The sequence below is a fragment of the Malaclemys terrapin genome, chromosome 3 (genome assembly GCF_027887155.1).
Source record: "Malaclemys terrapin pileata isolate rMalTer1 chromosome 3, rMalTer1.hap1, whole genome shotgun sequence".
In the NCBI taxonomy this organism is placed as follows: Eukaryota; Metazoa; Chordata; order Testudines; family Emydidae; genus Malaclemys; species Malaclemys terrapin.
The window spans coordinates 123,786,075-123,805,635 of NC_071507.1; the positions used below are offsets into that span (position 1 = coordinate 123,786,075).

General features: G+C 43.9%; 1 protein-coding gene across 4 annotated transcripts in view; it reads left to right on the plus strand.

Annotated features, from left to right (window-relative positions):
• Positions 1–19,561, plus strand: part of FYN (FYN proto-oncogene, Src family tyrosine kinase) — a 188,852-nt gene that overhangs the window by 77,429 nt on the left and 91,862 nt on the right. For all 4 annotated transcript variants that reach the window (XM_054023095.1, XM_054023093.1, XM_054023096.1 and 1 more), the window contains one exon: positions 7,247–7,306. The gene's annotated coding sequence lies outside the window, so the exon portion shown is untranslated. The remainder of the gene's footprint in view (positions 1–7,246; positions 7,307–19,561) is intronic.

The window sequence follows — 19,561 nt, forward strand, 5'->3', positions numbered from 1 at the left end:
TTCAGCCCATGTCAAGGATCTCCCTTGCAAAGAGAATGGATGACGGTAGAAGTAGGTGAACACAAGAAGGATTCTGCTTAGCTCCTGCCATGTAGGTGGAGAAGGAAAAGGAGCCAGGGACTGGACAACCAGGTGAACTGGAGATGTGCGCGCCATCAGTTGAAACACTAGCAGGAATGCCAATGGGGCTGGAGCCATCAGTGTGAGGGAAGGATCCAGGGGAGAAGAGAGCCAAGCAGCATGTGTGGGAGGAGAAAGGAGCTCCATACAGGGAGGCATATGCAGCGGGAGTGGCAGGCCAGGGATAGGGGAATGCTGGATATGGCACCAGGTGATAAAGAAGCATGTGCTGGTCGATAAAGGAATAGATCAGATGTGACAGAAGATTAAAGAACCAAAAAGTGATTTACACTCTTTAAAATGACAAAACATTGAATTAAACGCATCTAAAAATACCTAAGTATTTTCCTAAAGTTTTTTTTCTACATAAACACTTGCTGCTATTGTGAGAGTGATGGATCCTCACAACTGCAATTGGGACTCTGAGATCTGTTTCTCCAAGATGTAGCCTGCACCATGAGAATGCTCATTCAGAGCTTAAATACTACGGAGATGGTGCTGGAGATAAACATACTATTCCTGTCTCTCCATTTTCTTTGGGGCATGGTAGAGACCAGTTGCCCTTGCTCATGTCTTGAAGTTTGCTGATGCAAAATGATTCTATGAAAACCACTGGATTTCTGAAAGAAGCTGGTACCCTACTTATCCCGCTTTATAGACACTGCCCTCTTTCTTTCTGGATTTCATCCCCACTGAGAGGAGAGTCATCAAAAGTCAATGGGTAGTCTTAATGGATTTGGCTGGTGATGTCCAGGGTTTTGTCAGTCACAGCGGGGGAGAATGGGGGAGTCAATTCCCTTAGGAGCTCCCTGTTTGCTGCCTCTGGATTCCTCCTCCTGATGACTGGGCTTTTTCATATTATGTGCCTGCCATCTGGAACCCTCATTTATCAAAGAATGGCTTCAAGCTAACAGGGATGGCTCTGTTTCTCTGTGTAACCTAAACGTTTCCTTGATTTAAAAAAAAAAAGGTTTTATTGTTGGAAACCTTTCGGATGTTCACAGAACAAGAGTCCTTTATGTATAGTTTGGCATTGTATGGTACTAGATTGCTTTATGTAGGCAGAATTTAAGCTGTACAGTTTCTGTATGAATTAGGTATAATTTCCCTGTGTGTGTTTTCTGTGTTCAATTCTGTATTTTTTCAGAAGTGTCTTTTGTTGTTGTTAATAGGATTAAAAATATAAAGTAGGTGGGCTTTGGAAAAGCAATGAACACCGAAAATCACTCAATTCTGAATAAAATTGGGCACGCCATGTGAAGGCCAATGTACAAATCATAGGGGATACCAATGTCACTAGGATAGCACGGAGACCCCAGTGTGACTAGGAAAGGTGGAGCAAAATTTGTACTAACATCCTGCAATTACAATCTATTGAAGAGAGGGTAATACTTAATAGATGAATATATGATCCAGAAAAACCCACTCATTTAAAATAGAGAATGTAAGTTTATGGAGAGGTATAATAAATCTAAACTATAATGCTAAAATCTATAATACACTAGCGTCAGTATTTTGCACAGTAGTGAACACCACCTTTCTTTATACAGTAGATCCAAATCTTACAATAGAACCTTCACTAACTGCAGATACTGACCCAGGTTTCTCAATGCCAACGAAACTTTTAAACTTGTACCTGTTTTCATCTTTTTTCCTCCTAATTGTAATCATGTGAAGTAGCAGGATAAGAACCAAAATATATGAGATTCTGACTGGGTTGTTCTGGGCAGCCAGTAAGGCTAAATAATGCCTATTTATTAACCGGATCCAACCCAGCCATTGAAACTGGCAGTATTTTGTCAGTATTTATTTGGAGACTTTTCTATGACTCTCCTCACTGTAATATCTGAGCAAACATGAGTAAATCTGCCCTCCTAAATCCCCCTCTTACAGATGGGGAGCTGAGGCACAGGTGGATTAAATGACTTCCCACATGAAACTTGTCCCAGAACCGAGACCTCAGAGGCCCAGTCCAGTGGTTAATAAGGTCATCCTGCTGCTCCAGTAGATAAGCCAGAGGGATCTCTCTAAAGTTTTTGCATCAAAAGTCTTTTCTCACTAATAAGAACCAGCTACCATTATCAGTAGCATGCAGTGTATTGTAGCCGTGTCAGTCCCAGGATGTTAGAGACACAAGATGGTTGAGGAGATCTCTTTTATTGGACCACTTCCCTTGGTCTGTGTGGCTTGAAAGCTTTTGTCTCTCATCAACAGAAGGTGGTCCAATAAATGATATTACCTCACCCACTTGTCTCTGTATTATCAGTAGTGACAGAAATCATATTGGCATCACTGCCTTAACCGACAACTGGTGGTGATTTTCATTAAAAATGTATATATATTTCAGTTGGAACATTCAGAGTTTGTCTGGAGTGCTTTCATTAATTTCTTTGGTTTATTATTTATTTGAGTAAAGTTAAGCTTGCCATCTATGGGCTTGATTCAAAGCTCATAGTGGATCGGAGCCTTTCCACGTGCTAAAAAGATACATGATTTTAATGTCAGTCAGTGAGCCATCTTCCTCCATTGTTAATACTGGAATTAACTCTGTGTCTGGTATTGATGACACACTATCCCCCTGGGGGGGGGGGGGGGATAGCTCTGTGGTTTGAGCATTGGCCTGCTAAACCCAGGATTATGAGTTTAATCCTTGAGAGGCCATTTAAGGAACTGGGGTAAAAATCTGTCTGGGGATTGGTCCTGCTTTGAGCAGGGGGATTGGACAGATGACTTCCTGAGGTCCCTTCCAACTCTGATATTCTATGATTCTATGACAGAGGTCTAGTTGAATATTGAGTGTGGATAAGTAAAGGTGGTCTCATGAAACAGGAAATATCACTAATGTGAGCTGTAACCATCACAGTGGCTATAACCATAAAAAGGTTTTGTCTTTTATAAAACATGTTATAATTTCAAAAACGATTTTTATACCAGACTTCTACATGTCCCTAAGCTCCATCCATACAGTAGCTTCCACTGTTTGGTAATATAAATGATGTATAAAAGCTATATTGGATGCCATTGCTAAATAAATTGTTGTTGTGTATGTAACTTTCATTATTTTATATTTTATACTTTCATGATCTTATATTAGTATCCAGCTTTTGCTACTTTACTTTAATGGTGGGAAAGGTATGGGACACCTAAAGGCAAAAAATAAATAAAAATAGATGGAATAAACAAAATGTGATGGTCTGGATTGCGCTAACGTTTTTTATTGCTGCTTTTTTGAGGAGACTGACATGGGTCAGGAATAATTCCAATTAAAATATTATATAAAGAAGGTCGTTTTAAGGCACACTAACATATGTATATTTTTAGATACATTAAAAATCAAAATGAGTGAATTAAAGAGAGGATCTCTACCTTTCAAATAGTGTTTTGTCGTTCACAATACCCTATCTCCTCCTTATTCTTTTCTCCCAATGTGACGAAGGGAATGGATCTAAAGTTTCCTTGGGTTCCCCATATTACATACCTACAAGTGATGATAGTACCCCTTTCGACATTATGCTTTTCCTGTGTATGCACTGACCCTTGCTAGCCTCCTTGTGGCTAGAGCTGATCAAAAGTTGTCATTTGAAACTTTTTTCAAACAAAAAAAACCTTTATTTTTGTCACACAGAAGAAGACACTTCCAAGGGAAATGTCTATTATTTTCTATTTATTTTTCAGTTTTCATTGAAAATCACAAAACTGAAATTTCAGTGTCGGGGAGAGAGGGGCTGAATTTTATTTTCAACAAACTCAAAAACTTCTGAAGAAAAATTAATGAAAACCTTTTTTTTTTTTTTTTTTTTTGAAACTTGTAATAGGACCAAACAACATTTCCTGACCAGCTCTATTTATAGCACTGTTCGGGGAAGAAGACCAAAATATCTATGGCTTAGACCTTGTATTCAAGTTATTGACTTTTTCTGTCCCTGCCTCTCCCAATGTCTGTTTAGTTCCTCTCAAAGGTGCCTGTCAGTGATTGGAGACTATTAACAATATCAGAATTCTATTTCAGATTGTCTTCAATTAAAAGGATTGTTGTTTTGGTGGTATTGAAGTAGAATAAAGAATTATGAACTCTGTGTGTGTCTATCTGTACAGGCACTACAAACAGGTCCTCTAAGTAGGTTCTAAGCTTAAATTACAGAAACTTGAAATTTTACTTCTATCATTGGAGAAGCCTTTTGTGTGCTCAGCCTGCCACTGTTCAACCACCTATACAGCACCGTCATTTGGTTCCAAAGTCCGTGTAACCAGAACTGTTGCTTCCCTTTATAGGAAACACTTCTCTGTCGTTTCTTCTCCCCAAACATCAGGTTTCCTCTGTAAATAGAGACAGACAGGCCGCATATTACATTACTTTCCAAAATTAGGCCAAAATAACAAAACTTGACAAAATCCCTGAACTTTTTGAGGCATGCTAAAATGTTTCATTTCGTGAACCTTTAACAAGATACTCTGCCCAAATGAGTAAATAGGATTTCCTACCTGTGGTCAAACAAAAAGACCTATCAAGCCTGTGTCTCAAATGTTTTCCCACCCTACTGTCCAGTTCCACTGAGGGAGGGAGGGCTTAGTGTATCGAGTTCCTGCAGTGTGCAAGCTGGCAAGTGTATCCAAGGCTATAGTGAGAATTCTGTAGTATTCACATTATAACAAACCATAGGAGGTAATATTTTAGTTTCCTTTACTGTTTGACTGTTAGCAAATAAAGAGAATCCTGCACTTCTGTTTCTGGCCACTATTGGTTCACTGGATTGGTATATGAGAGATGTCCTGGGTTTTGGCCATCTCTCTTTAGGACAAGAAGGCCAATTCTTGAAAGACTTAGAAGCCCACACTACTGCAGGGAGAAGTTCATGGTTTTGGTTGTAAGGCCCCAATTTCTGTTTTCGGAGGTTTTAAAAATGTTTGATTGCTTTAACTTCTAGCAGAACAAAGTATAAAATTGCTTCATTCAGACAAAATACAAGATAGATGTAAAGAAATTCAAACAAACTTTGACTGATAATTTTGAGGCAATAATGTAAAGTCAGCAAGGAACTGAAATAACCATCTTGTTCTCTCACCTGTCTTTAAAGATAACTATACCCTACATCCCAATTTGGGACACTCGCTATTCAAGAGCATTCAAAAGCCTTTCTCCTCTTAAAACTTTAACTGCCTCGGTACTTACGTTACCCATATTGTTTTGCGGTAGAAGTAGATTTTTTAATAGCTTTTTTTTTTTCCAACCCAAATGCCTAGCAGCTAAGAGGGAAATGGACTGTACTGGAATTAGAAGTGTCTTAACCAAGTCTCAGAAAATGATTTCAATGCAATCTTTTCTAGTGTCTTCAGGAATTCCACCCAGCTATAAACTTGGTGATCATTTTACTCTCAAACACCAAACTAACAGAAATGGGCTCTTGCCCCCCGTCTTATTTTCAAGATCCATAACAAGTGTTTGTGACCCTAATACTTTAGAGGAAATATTTTTCACTTTAATTTTCAGTTTTCCTGATAGAGTCCTTTATGCCAAATCTTTATGTACAACATCAAACTCTGAGCATTTAGACTTAAGGTATTGTAGACCTGCTTCCCATTCTGGTCCAGAGCATTGTAGGTCCAACCCCTGTGATTTAGAGATAGACTTTTAGATTTGGAGGCTCTTTTTTTTTTTTTTTTAATCAGGATTTTCCCATACTATAGATTCCTTCAGCTACTTCTGTGTAAAGATAGTCATATAATCTGATCTGAAAAAGGTAATCCAACCCAGGAAATCATCTCTGCTTCCCCTCTTACACATGTGCATGCCATGATTTTGGGAAGGTTACTGGTGTAATAATCAACACTGTAACCTCTGCAATGCTGTTGCATCAATAATTCAGGCCCTTAAATCTTTCGTGCAAAGTTGTAAAATTACTCAGTCAGCTTTAACTCCGTAGCCACCTCTATCCTGGAAAATCTGGACCCGTACTCTCTATTTCTTAGAAGATTTTCTATTTGGGCTGCAAACTCAGCATATTTTCTCCCTTCTCTTTTGGTTCTGATGAAACATTTTTCCATATGATTTGGGTATTTAGTCTAATTCTTCTAACAAAGCAGCTGTTATCAGAATGCATGCACGTGGAGTCAGTGCTTGTACTTCTGAGGCCTTTCTGCCTAATGAAGGAGCTAGAAAACTCATTCTTTTCCATATTTAGCCCCACTCTTAATACAAAGACATTGAAAAGTTTTTTTTTTAAAAAACTGCTTTATATCATTACTGTGTTGATGTAGGGAGAAAAACCTGAAACTAATTTTTGACATGTAGTTACATACATGTCTATTTCCATTTACTAAACCATCAGGTACTGTTGGCAGAGTCCTTTCCCTCCCCTCAGTTTTGAGTCCATGCTTGTGCTCTCTCCCCCAAATTTGTATACTAACAAAAATGCAATTTCTCTTTCCTCCAGCGTGGGTTTTTTGTTTTTTTAAATTGTTTTGACATTGCTGCTAGTGGACACTCAGTCATTCAATTGATTTAGCCGGAAGAAAAAATAGCTGTCATCTGAAATTTACTCAGTCTTGGCAAAATAGTGGCAATTGTCAGTGTTACTCGCCATGCTTCTCAAACTGTTCCTGAAATCTGTCTTGATACATGTCCATCTAGTTTTTTTTAAGCTTTTGCTAATTGCACTCCATTGTACATACAAACAAAATCTAAAGATTGATTTTCTGGACATATTTCTTTTCTTACATGTGGATTTCAAATCTACTAAAAGCTTAGGACAGACTGCAGTAAAAAACAACGTATCAATTCCTTTGCTTTACCTTTGCGATTAAAATAATTGGCAGATTTTCATTGCTGCTGCTACCTGTTGCATATTATTGCCCTTACATCGCTGAAACTTGAATAAGCAGTAGTCAGTAACGGTGATCTGTCTGAGCAGGTCTGAAGGGATTCTGTAATCATTTTAATGTTTTGTGTGATGAACTGATGGATTTCGGAAATGAGTTGTGAAAGATCAAATCCAATTATCTCTTGCCTAAAAATGGAGGGGGGCAAAGGTACAAGTGGGAAAAAGTACTGTAATATAATTCACATTGCTTTAGTTGTGAAAATAAGTCAGTCACTAAGCTTTCTCTCTCTCTCTCTCTCTTTTTGCAGGACCTGTTTTAGAAGAAATGTGGTGAATATCAACTTACTTTAGTTGGGGGGGACATTCTGGTAAGTGGTGCTGCCTTTATTGCTTTTGTTTTACAGTGATGATTGTGGAGGGAAACTGTTTGAACCTTTTTCATTTCCAGTTTGAAAACTTATCTTGCTTGGGGAAAATCTAACTTTACAAAGATACAGTCATTAATGCTGATTCTGTTCTATTCTATTTATTTATTTATTGTTATGGAGATTTCAGGAGATAATGAGATATGTTTTAAAAAAAAACATGCTGGGCTTTAAGGCAAGGAATGCACTTGATAGTTTCATTGCTGAATGGCTTCTGCTTAGTGCTGCAGCTGTTATAGAGTACTTAAAAGCCTCTAAGCTAAAACCTAAAGCAGGGGAATCATAAAGACATAATGTCCTTCCCCCCCACTCCACCCCCCCAAAAAGTGCATGGTAACTGTCACAGTTTCAGGATAACACCTGTGTCACGCACCTCTGTTGTCCACTCCCAGAGTGCCCAGTCAGTTCTCCAGCCATCCCTATTTCTGAACAGGGAACCCTTGTCCAACTGCCTTTTGATTGGGGGAGGGTGGTTTTAAGCCTGCATACACTCCTGCCTTACCCTGTGATATCGCCAGCCAGCCTGACTGCCAGCGCCTGCACTTTGTTAATAGCTGTTAGCGAAAAAGCAGTGTATTGCTCGCAGTTGCATGTTACCACATAGCTCTTTCTAAGCTAACACATTTATTCTTAAGGTAAAAACATTACAAAAAAAACATAATAAAAGCAAAGATTTAAAAAAATGTTAAACATACCGGGAATCAGTCTTATGGATACCTAGTAGGCCAAAGTCTTTCCAACCTTTCTGCAATATTTGGGGGCCCTCCTTGGACAGAAGGTCCTGTCCATTTTGCTGGTTCAGAAAAAAGGCTGAGTCCATTTAAACCCAGACTTTTTATGTCTTTGCTAGTCTCTGGAAACCCCAGTTTAGACTAATATATGTAAGCCTCCCCAGGAGTTGGTACCTCTCTGGAGGTATTTACAACCTAAGTGATTTACCTTAATCACCCCCACTGTTTTTGGTTCCTAGAGATACTGTGGTAACCTTCCTCCCTGGAGTTGCATATGATGTCTGGCCCACAATGATACATAAGCCATTCAGTAACTTAATAAGGTATGGTCCCCAAGGATATTGCATGGGGTTGCAATATCCATCACAGTAATAGTGTAGAAAACTAAAGTTATAGTTCAGGTAGAGATGGCACATTCCTTTGCAACAGTGTTTTCAATCACAGAGAACTCTTTGGACTGAAATCTCTCAGTCACTCCTGGGAGTTAACAATTGAGACAGTTGCTCCCCACCCAGCAGAAGGAGACAGAGCTGTTGCATTTCTTTGAGTTCAGGTCCTAGGTTCAGTTGTCAGTCACGGGTGACCCAGCCAGGGGCACCATTACATAATGGCCTTGTCAGCTCCTATATTTCATTTGTTTGTCTCCCAGCAAGTAGAACATCAGTATGTTGGCTGGTTAGACTAAACAAAAAGGAGAGATGGGAGTAGGCAGGTAGGGTGATCATGTGCTGTTTTGGGTGAAGGAAGGGCTCTGTTTCAACTGGGTTTACTAAAACGAGGGTTTTTCCTGTTTCTTCCATCAGCTGCATGTGACCTGTGAGCACCTTAAGTGGTACTGCTGACTTTAGGCCATAGGTGGCATTGCCTAACAATAGTTTAGCTTATCATTCAGGAGCACCATCTGGCATTACTTGCTTCATCTCCGCTAGCACCCCCATTCACTTCTCCACTGTGCAAGGGACATAACCTTTGTTCTCAACTGTACTCAGAACAGGGCTTCTAGGACCACACATCGCCTTAGGCAAGCAGCTGTCCCTTCTACAGAAACCTCCATACTGAACAGCTCCCTCCTGCCCTCCCCCAGGCACTTCTCCCACCAAAGCCTAGAGGCTCTTTCCTCCCTCTCATCTATACCTGCTCATTCTGCCCTGGAGTAAATCATTTATTGCCACCATTTACCATGTGCACCTCCCTGTTTGTGGCTAGGGACATTTAATCCTTTCATTCAGCCAGCTGCCTAACCACGCACCTTCCAGGAATTAATGTGTTTTGGCATCAGATGTGGGTGTGATTGGTGGGTGCAAGAGGAATGAAAAGAAAATGCATGTGAAAGTGAGGGAAGAAAGAAGGGGGTAAAGTAAATGAGAGGGGGATGTAAAATGACAGAATAAAGTGAGAAAGGGGAAAAAGAAAACAAGCATAAAAACAATGGAGGAGGAGAATAAATGGCAAAAATATGGTAGAACATGGATAAGATGAGATTGAAAAAGATTAATTTAAAAGGAATGTGACCTGTGGAAAATAAAGGGACTGGGAGAAAACAGCAAGAAGACCAATGAAGGGTTAAATTGTTCTCTCCCTCCCTTTTCTGTAACTTGTGCTAGATCCTATTTAGAAAGGAGGGAAGATGAAGAGAAATAAGGAGCTGGAAGAGGAAGGAATGGCCACCTCCAATTTTCAGAGCTCTTTCACATGAACCTCCCTCACCACAGCCAACAGTTTGCCATGAAACATAAATACTAAGTGTTATCTATGTATTATTTGTATTGCAATAGTACCAAGAAACTAGGCACTGTACAGACAAATCGTAAAAAGATGATCCCATCCCACAAGAGCTGACAATTTTTTCATGAGACAAGAGACAACAGGTGGATCTGACAAACAGGAGAGCACAAAGTAACAATGAGATGATTAACCCCCTTTTGTGCTGTGCCCACCCTCCCTTTCCTCCCCATGCTCACAAGACAGGTCATTTTCAAAATCTAGTCATCCTATCGGCAACACCACATGAGGCACCAACTACCTACAGGTTTTTGATCCCACATGCCAGTCTTGTGGGAGTGCAGCTTGGCTGACAGCTTGCAAGGACCCCAGGTCCGACAGGGTGTTGTGAGGGTAGGAGGAAGTAACACTAGTTGAATGCCCCAAACCCCCAGGGAATGAAATGCTCATGAGAAAAGCCCTGAAAGCTTTCTCTTCTCCCAGTCTTCTTGTTCGCCTCAGGCCCATTATGTAGTCTTTCTACAATACTCTCGCTCCAGCCCAAGTTCAGAAGCTCTGCAGCAAAGCAGTAGACTCAGGGTACGTCTACAGTACAAAATTAATTCGAAGTTATTTTATTCGAATTTCCAGAATAGAGTTCATACATTCGATGTTGTGTCCCCACTAAAGCGCGAGAATTCGGCGGAGTACATCCACATTACCGAGGCTAGCATCAAATGTCAGAGCGGTGCACTGTGGTAGCTATCCCACAGTTCCCGCAGTCCGTGCCACCCATTGGAATTGTGGGTTAAGCTCCCAGTGCATGATGGGGCAAAAACATTCTCGCGGGTTTTTCTGGGTGTGTGCCATCATTCGCTCCTCCCTCCATGAAAGCTACGGCAGATGCCATGCTGCCAGCAGACAGTGCAGCACGGTGCACCGCTTGTCTCCTGGTATGTTGAATTCCACTTCGAATGTCCTTGGCCATCGTGAATGGAGATGCACAGCTTCCGCTGCTTTCTCCAGATTGTCTGTGCTGGGCTCCTGTGGAAGCTACAGAAGGCAACAATTCCCCGCTGTTTCTTGGCCATCGTGAACAGAGGCACACAGACAATCTGGAGAAAGCAGTGGAAGCTGTCCTGGGCTCCCGTGGAAGCTACAGAAGACAACCATTTACCGCCTTTTATCGGCCATCTTGAACCGAACAGCTCATTTTGCGCCCTTTTTCAAGGATTAGCCGTGCAGGCACCATTGCGTGGCAAACATAGAGCCCGCTCAGATCTCTGCTGCAGTTTTGACCATTGTAAATACTTGGCGCATTATCCAGCAGTATGTTCAGTACCTGCAAAACCAGGCGAGGAAGCGACGACCGTGCAATTACTATACTGATGAGGACATGGACACAGACATTCCTAGATGAACGGCATGTGGCAATTGGGAGATCATGGTGGCATTGGGCCAGGTTCATGCTGTGGAACGCCGATTTTGGGCCCAGGAAACAAGCACAGACTGTTGGAATCGCATAGTGTTGCAGGTCTGGGATGATTCCCAGTGGCTGCGAAACTTTTGTATGCGTAGGGCCACTTTCATGAAACTTGGTGACTTGCTGTCCCCTGCCCTGAAGCGCAAAGACACCAAAATGAGAGCACCCCTCACTGTTGAGAAGCAAGTGGCCATAGCACCGTGGAACCTTGCAACGCCCGACAGCTACCGGTCAGTCGGGAATCACTTTGGAGTGGGCAAATCTACCGTAGGGGCTGCTGTGCTGCAAGTAGCCAACGCAGTCATTGACCAGCTGCTATCAAGGGTAGTGACTTTGGGAAATGTGCAGACCAGTGTGGATGGCTTCAATGCGCTGGGGTTCCCAAACTGCGGGGGGGCAATAGACGGAATGCATATCCCCATCTTGGCTCGGCACACCGTGGCGGCCAGTACATAAACAGCAAGGGTACTTTTCCATGGTGCTGCAAGCACTGGTGGATCACAAGGGACATTTCACCGACATCAACGTGGGATGGCCGGGAAAGGTGCATGACACGTGCATCTTCAGGAACTCTGGTTTGTTTAAACAGCTGCAGGAAGGGACTTACTTCCCAGACCAACATCCCCAAGAGTAATTTTCTGAAGTGCCTATAGTTATCCTCGGTGACCCAGCCTACCCCTTAATGCCATGGCTCATGAAGCAGTACACAGGCACCCTGGACAGTAGTAAGGAGTAGTTCAACTATAGGCTGAGCAAGTGCAGAATGATAGTAGAATGTGCTTTTGGATGTTTGAAAGGGCGCTGGCGCAGTTTACTGACTCGGTTAGATCTCAGCACAACCAATATACCAATTGTAATTGCGACTTGTGTGCTCCACAATATCTGAGAGTAAGGGGGAGACTCTTATGGCGGGGTGGCAGGTTGAGGCAACTCGCCTGGCTGCCAATTTCGCACAACCAGACAACAGGGCAACTAGAAGAGCGCAGCGGGGCGCGCTGCGCATCAGAGAAGCTTTGAAAGCCAGTTTCATGACTGGCCAGTGTACGGTGTAACAGTTCTGTTTGTTTCTCTTGAAGTTACGCGCACCCTATATATATGAAAGGAAATAAAGTCAAAATTGTTTAAAAACTGTTCTTTATTATTTGATGCACAATGCATTGAGAGAAATTAGAAGGTAGACTGTGGGGGCGGGGTTGGGTTGGGGGTGTGGAGGAGGGAAGGACAAGTCCAGAAACCGAATTAAAAGTTCGCACATGCCAGCTTTCTGGTGCTTGGGCAATCCTCTGGGGTTGAGTGTGTGGGTCCCCATAGCCTCCCCCCTCGTGTTCTTGGGCATCTGAGTGAGCAGGCTATGGAGCTTGGGGAAGAGGGAGTTTGATTATATAGGGGCTGCAGCAGAAGTCTGTGGTCTTGCTGCCTTTCCCGCATTAGATCCACCATGCAACGGAGCATGTCAGTTTGCTCCCCCATGAGCTTGACCATAGCGTTCTGCCAGCTCTCATCGTGCACCTCCCTCCTCTCTTTGTGTTCCTGTAATGCTTTACGGGACTCCGCAGTTGTTTGCCTCCATGCATTCAGCTGGGCCCTATCAGTGCGGGAGGACTGCATGAGCTCAGCGAACATGTCATCCCGTGTTCGTTTTTTCCGCCTTGTAGTCTGGGCCAGCCTCTGGGATGGAGTAGATAGGGGCTGCGTTGAAACATTTGCACCTGCGGGAGGAGAAAAGGAGAGGGTAGAATTTTAAAAAATACATTGCAGAGAACAAAGGGGGCACTTTTGGTATGAGTAAGCCATCACACACGGCCAGGCAACAGAATTCATCTTGCAGGCAGCCCCTGGGGGGGCATGCAGGGTTCTGCTTCTTCTATATTAATTTCAATGCTTTCAAACTTCTGGGCCCCCTTTCCCACAGCAAGCAACGCCTGGTGTGTTTGCCATATAAAAGGAGGGCCTGTGGGCTCTCTGGGATGAACACTGCACACAACAACTCCCCCTCCTCACCCCCCCCACCGCGTGGCTCCAATCAGGCTCAGAGTAGGGATGAGCTGAGCCATTTACTGTAAATGAGAACAACCCAGCGCGGCTGGGTTCCCCCACCCCCCACCGCGTGGCTCCGATCAGGTTGTCACTCACCAGAAGTACCTTCTCCAGGGTCATGGAACAGGAGCCCACCTTGGGAGTGAGGGGAGGCTTTTGGATCTAGCGTTAAGATTAGTTCCTGGCTAGGGGGGAAAATGGATTCCCCACTTGCCGCCTGTGCACTGTCCTCCTCCTCCTCTTTGTCCTCCAATGTCCCTTCCTCCTCGCTCTGTGCAACTCCCCTCTTGCAGGTGTCCACAGACAGTGGTGGGGTAGTGGTGGCACCTCCCCATAATCGCATGGAGCTCACGGTAAAAGCGGAATGTATGGGGCTGGGACCCAGAGCGCCCGTTTGCCTCCCTGGCTTTTTGGTATGCTTGCCTGAGCTCCTTGATTTTTGTACAACACTGCTCTGTGTCCCTGGAGTAACCTCTTTCTGTCATGGCCCTGGAGACTTTAGCATAGGTATTTGTGTTCCTTTTTTTGGAACGTAGTTCTGCTATAACAGACTCGTCTCCCTAGCATGTGATGAGATCCGGTACCTCCCGTTCGGACCATGCTGGAGCTCATCTGTGAATCCGGGACTGCGTGATCTCCTGTGATGGTGGACTCTGCATGGTTGCCTGTGATGGTGGACTGTGCTGATGGTCACCTGTGCTGATGGTTACCAAAAAGGAAACGAAATTCAAAAGTTCCTGGCGCTTTTCCTGCCCACCTGCCTAGTGCATTGCAGTTGAGAGCGTTGACCAGAGCGGTCACAAGGGAGCGTCCTGGGATAGCTCCCGGAGGCCAATAACGTCGAATTGCGTCCACAATACCTTTAACCCGGGATTGCGATCTCGATTTAAGTGCTACTCCACTTGCCGAGGTGGAGTACAGAAATCGAATTAAATCGAAAAAAAGTTTGGTCATGTGGACGGAATTTTTTTTTTTTAAATAACTCGGCTAATTCTGAAATAACAGGCTAGTGTAGACGAGGCCTCAGCCCTGCAGCTGCCTCTAGGAGAGGCCTAACCTTGGTGTCAGGAAGCCCAGCTCCTCTTTTTGTTCCCAAGGAATCACCACCAGCAGAAGACTGAACCACTACTCTCCGTGCAAATTGGGCTCAACATGAGATTGGGCAGGGATTCCCTTCAAGAAAGGACATGCAGGTTGCAAAGGAGGTCTACTCCATTCTCTGCTGTTGGAAGATTCCAATATAGAATTGCCTACAGAGATGTAAATCTAAAACTCAAAGATGAGCTCTGAGAACACTGGATTTTTTTTCCCTGACCGAAGAAAGGATATATGCCTTGGTTTTGTATGAAAAGATCTGGATTAGCCAATATATAGATTTAAAGGTAGATTGCGTAACCTAATACAAAGTGCATCATCTGCCATTAAAGATAAGAAATAATAGCAAAAAATTTGCAGAAATTTTGCTAATATCAGAATTTAGCAAAGAAATTAAATGCGTTCTAAAACCTATACAGATGTACTTAAACAATATTGATATTTCTTATTTTAAGCAATTTTCTGATGACAGTTTAGCTTTTGTACTGAGAACCATGTATGATGTGCTGTTGCAGCTATATCACACACAAGGAGAGGCTGACTAAGAATATTTAACTAAAATTGCTCACAGACCCCAGGATGTAGAGTAGTGAGCCTCAGAGTAGTAACGTGAGCTCACTACCCCAAGAGACTTCTGCAGTGGTTTGTTACCACAATGGAAGACAGACCTGAGGGATAACACAAGCAGCTAGTGATCCCAATAAAAGTCCAGCTTTATGTCAAGTGCTGGCTAAACTATAAGAAGCCAAGTAGTGCCCATGGGCTTCCTGGATTGGAAGATGCTAATGTTTGATATAGGTCACGCCTCAAGAGCTAGGGAGTACATCTGGGCAAAGCCATAGTCTAAGGGCAGTGGTCCTTGACTTTAAAGAAATGGTCCATCGGCAGACTTAGGTGGTTGGACTGCTCTGGTAAATTTCCATTCAAAGAACAAGAATGCAGCAGTCTAAGTTGAGTCAAAGAGCATGATTGGCCTGTAGAAAAGGAGCACCAGGAGCAACAAGATAGCTGAAGTATGTCCCCTGTTGTCATGGAGAGAGCACGGCCTTTCTAGCCTGGCAGTGCAGGGTGCTGATAAACCTGGAGAATGAGAAATCAATCCCAGGGTGTTTTGAACAGATGCCTTGAAAATGGGGGTCAGTCATGAGCTTGTTAGCTCAACTCAGAGTCCAAACAAAAGGACAAGGAGCTTTTACAGAAGGTTAAAAACCCCTTATCAAACAGTACAGGCATATTAGCAATCAACTGGAGCTTCAACTTAGAGTTCATTTATTTTTTCCCTGGCCCTTGAGATTGCCAGATCCCCAGGAAAACTCCTCCTTATTGCCTCAAATTGGTCAAGGAAGTGTGGTTCGCAGATCTAGTAAATCTGTCCATGGAAAGACCCATCACACTGCTGGTCACAGAGCATCTGCTTAGGCAACTTGCCTCAGCCCCAGCTCACTTTGGACTTTTATGGCATGGCTGCTAAGTAGCTGAGCCTCAAATTTTAGGGGACTGTCCACTAGCCAAGTCTAGTATGCTATACTTTTGAAAACAATCTATTTCCCTGACCTATTTAGAGGTAGAGGAGAATGAAAATAGACTACTAGCAGTCTACAGTTGTAGACATCCTGGAATTTCTGCAAGCCCATCCGGATGTGTGTGCATGCCAGTTCCATTCTGTTGCTACTACTGTCTGAAGTCTGGGGTTCTGTTGTTCTCACAGCCCCTCACTTAAATTCCATCTGCTTTACCTTATAGTAGGGTTACCATACGTCCTCTTTTTCCTGGACATGTCCGGCTTTTCGGCAGTCAAACCCCCATCTGGGGGGAATTGCCAAAAAGCCGAACATGTCCGGGAAAATGGCGGCTCTGCTCCTCCCCTGACTCTTCGGCTCTGTTTAAGAGCCGAGCTGCCCGAGCGCTATGGGCTTCAGGCAGCCCCCTTGCCTCCGGACCCCAGCCGCCGGCCGGGCACTTCCCCTCCCGGACTCCGGCGGCGCAGGGTCCGGAGGCACGGGGGCTGCCCGAAGCCGGTAGCGCTCAGGCAGCCCGGCTCTTAAACAGAGCCGAAGAGGAGCAGAGCCTCCAGCGGCAGCGGCTCTGCTCCTCCCCGACTCTTCGGCTCTGTTTAAGAGCCGGGCTGCCCGAGCGCTACCGGCTTCAGGCAGCCCCCGTGCCTCCGGACCCTGCGCCGCTGGAGCCCGGGAGGGGAAGTGCCCGGCTGGGGGTGCAGGGTCCGGAGGCATAGGGGCTGCCCAAAGCCTGAGCGCTACCGGCTTCACGGCTTGCCGGGCAGCCTCCAGACCCTGCGCCCCTGGCTGCGCGCTTCCCCTCCAGGCTCCAGCTGCGCTGGGGAAGCGCCGGCCGGGGGCGCAGGGTCTGGGGGCTGCCCGGCAAACCGTGAAGCCGGTAGCGCTGGGGCAGCCCTTTCCCCGTGGCTGGGAGTGGGAGGGAGGAGGGGGCGGGGTTAGGGCGGAGTTGAGGCGGGGCTATGGGTGGGGAAATGGGCGGGGCCAGGGCCTGTGGAGGGTCCTCTTCTTTTTTTATTTATTAGGTATGGTAACCCTACCTTATAGTGTTTCTTGTGGCCATTTGTTCAGGCAAAAAAGTCACGGAACTTCAGGTCGTATCTTGTAAGAGACCATATATGATATGTTCCCTCAAGATAGGTTTGTCTGTGGGGCTCTGCCTGAATTTAGACCATGAACAGTTTCTACATTTTGTTTGAACAAAGAAATAACCTTGCCCACTCCTACACTCTAATTCACTGAATTACAAGAAGGGTAGGCTACATTGCTGGCCATCAAGAGAGCGCTCTGAATTTATCTTGACATAGCAGCTGAGCTAAGAGGCTCAGAGGTTAGTCATCTTGCATCAAGGTCCTAGAAAAGGTCATCTGGTCTCCAAATCAAAAAATTCATAATGGATTAAGGAGTTGATTAGAGAAGTGTACTTTAATGCTGGGAGGGATGTCACAGATGAATTTAAAACCCACTCAAACAGACTGATGGTATCTCTCTGGGCAGAGTGAATAGTGGCCTCTTTTGATAAGAATTCTGTAAAGCTGCTTCCTGGATGTTAGTACAGACATCTGCCAGGCATTTACAGGTTTGACCTGTGTCATTTAGTGCAGCCTTCAGCAGAAAAGTGCTGCAAACTGTCCTCAGATGCTAGTCCCTCCCAAGTAGATTTACTACTATGGGAAGGCCCAACTATCTGGACTGGTACAGAAGAAGGAAATACTTTTTGCATATTAATTTTCTGTTTTAAGTCTCTTTCATACCAGTCCAGACCTCTCCTTTAAAGTATTAGCACAACGTCCATGCGTAAAATTAGTTATCTTCCTTTTGTACTTACCCACTTAATTTTTCCAAGTGTAATCCATGCTTACACAGTGTGTGCCTCTGTCCACCGCTGTCTGGACCATAAAGAGATTTATGAGTTCACTGGAGCCCTTGGCTTAAAAGACATGTCTTTTTAGCTCAAGCAGTAGAGACTCGTGCTTTCAGATATAGAGCACCTGATGTTCAGTCTCTGCAAACAACCCATCAAGAGTTACCACATTACATCATGCAGCTGTTGAAGTTTCAGTTGAGGTCTGTTGTATTGACCTCAATGGTCAAAAGAGTTAAAGTTTAGTGATACAAAGTTTAGGGGGGGGAGATTTCTACACAGCTGATGGTTTACTTCGTTTCTTTGCCAAGACCCGAAAGTGCTTATTCTGAAGTTGAAAGTTTCTTGATCAAACACAAGAAAGAACAAGAAATCAAAACCAGTTTATACTGAAACTGAAATTGAGTGATAATGCAAAACAAATTTAATCAAAACCTATTAGTCTCTCACCTTTTAGAGGAAAAATATCAATCTCTTATTTCCATTTTGATGATAACAAAAGGGTTGATTTACTCAGAAGCTCCTGTTTTTAGCAGATAGAGACACACACAAGGTATAAGAGAGAAAATATAACAAGGATGGGGGACATAGCTTTCAATCATGGTTTTTGGAACACTGAATGGCTGGTCAGTTACAAATGGATGCATTGCCTGGCAGGCCAACCAGAACTCCTGTTGCTTGGACCCTGTTTCACATTCCAGTCAGGGATATCATCTGGCTGCATCTTTTCTGCTTAGACAGGGCAAGACTGTGGCTGTCTCCTCTCACTGTGCTGAAGCAACGCAGTTGATTGCAGGATTCAATGAAAAGCTGTGTGTGTGTGTGTGGTGGGGGGGGATAAGAGGAAAGAAGGGGGGCAGAAAGTAATACAAAAGGGAATGGATTTTACGCATCTCTGTGTTGCTGGCAATCAGGCATCGCCGCTGAGGACGGGATGTCATGATGATATGATGACTTGCAGGTGGAAAACAAAATTCTTAAACAGGAGCAAGGCCATCAGGCTTCGTTCTCAAGAAGAAAATCCTTCAGTCTGCTCTGCTCCCTCGGTCTTGGGGTCAGGGAAGGTGAGATGCATGACTGGCGCATGCACCCCCCCATTCACGGAGGCTAGCCCCTGCCCCTTCCACCCGAGGTCGAGATGAGTTGCGATGCGTTGAGCACTGCTGAGATATTTTTTTCCCAGAGTCTCTTTAAGAACCCAAGAAGGGGGGGAAATGAGTCATAGGTCAGCCCCTCGTTATTCTGTCCGCCAATTAGGCCTAATATCCAACACGCTAATTCTGGTTCATTAATTTCCAGTTCAACATCTTCTGTTTTTACCAAGAATGATTTAACGTAGTCCTTAAACCATATCAATAGGCTCTTTTTGTTTATACTAATTTAGTCTTTTTATCTTCATTTCATACCTTCTCCCATCAACATTTATTATTATTGGTTATTGTGACACTTCATGACCTTTCACATACTTTTTACAGTTGAGCTCACAATTAGGGTAAAAGTTTAAGTCTAATTATTACAACAGACCTGCAGGTATGTCTATACTTTGCACTGGAGGTTTAATTTCTGATTTGATCAGAGCTAGTGCCCTAAAAATAGAAGCGTAACTGTGGTGGCACAAGCAGCTAGCTGCCCCAAGTACATACCTAGTGTCTTGGACAGGTACGTAATCAGGTTAGCTAGCCCCTTCTGCAACTTGCACAGCCACGGCTACAATATATTTTTATCATGCTAGCTCAATTACAGCTAGCGTGGATATGTCGTCTTGAACTGGAA